This window comes from Acyrthosiphon pisum, unplaced genomic scaffold (genome assembly GCF_005508785.2).
Source record: "Acyrthosiphon pisum isolate AL4f unplaced genomic scaffold, pea_aphid_22Mar2018_4r6ur Scaffold_1962;HRSCAF=2472, whole genome shotgun sequence".
NCBI classification, from domain to species: Eukaryota; Metazoa; Arthropoda; class Insecta; order Hemiptera; family Aphididae; genus Acyrthosiphon; species Acyrthosiphon pisum.
This window is the reverse complement of record NW_021768903.1, coordinates 1-1,252: the sequence shown is the minus strand read 5'-3', so window position 1 is coordinate 1,252 and position 1,252 is coordinate 1.

The window sequence follows — 1,252 nt, the reverse complement described above, 5'->3', positions numbered from 1 at the left end:
CGAACTAATTTTTTTTTAGGTGTGGCAATGAACAATTACTTATACCTACCCACGAACTTTTTAATAATTTAAAAATGTGTTCATTGCTATTGTCAATTTAGATTTAATTTGAGAAAACATCAATTAATCTCAAATTACTATACTATTATACATTTTACTACATTTATAACGAATACAATTAATTTAAAGAAACATAATATATCTAGTGTTTTATTTTTTTTTTGACATTGCTGACTAGCAAATAAAAATATGCAAGCATTATTTTCGTGGCAGCCAATTGAAGGCCTTGGGTAAATACCTAACTAGGAGGTCATAGTATAATTTTTTTTAAGACTTCAAACTACATGGTTATTAGCTGGTTTTTACTGTAGACAACATAATAGGCGCAAATAGGGGGGGGGCTTTAGGGGCTAAGCCCCTCAAGAATGTCCATAGTCCTCCCAAACATTTCCTACATTTTGTTTTAAGCTTATTCAATATTATCAAAGTAAGGTCCTATTAGCCCCCCCTCCAAATCTCAAACGCTATTTGCGCCTATGGTGGACAATATTCCAAACCATTATTTTTAACTTGCAATTCACTATGACATGCGAGAGGATCAAAAATGAACTTCATTTTTTTGACACTCTGCAACCCCATTCGGTTTGTGTGGGAGCTAAGGTTGGTACGCATTTTTTTAAGCAGATAGATCGTCACAAAGAACCCGGGTGGTCACCCATCTGGGAGCCTGCTCGACCGCTGCACACATTACACTATATTAGTGACTGCGTCCAATAACCGCGCTTCACCAGGTCATCATACAATGAACTCTAATACCAACCACGTTAAATTGTATATTATATGTTTATATATTTACTAGTTTAAATTCTTGCCAAATGTATTATATGTAGCATTTGACATAACAACACATTGTATACAATATTACAATTCTTAATATAGCAATAGTATTGAGTAGTAAAATATATAATGGTATATACAGATTAGTGTAAATTGAATCATTTGTTGGTCGTTGCCACATCGATAAAAACAAATATTTAAGTTACTTGATCGTCATATTTAAAAGGTGATTTTGAAAGGATTTAACATAAATACTTATATATTTTAGAAAATTAAGGTTTCAGAAATATAGTAAAAATATATTGGACTAGGTACGTTATGTTATTTGGTACTAGCAAGACTTAAACTAAGTTAACCTAACTATTAATTAATCATAGAAATAATAAACAAGGTATAGGATCATATAATCAAATAC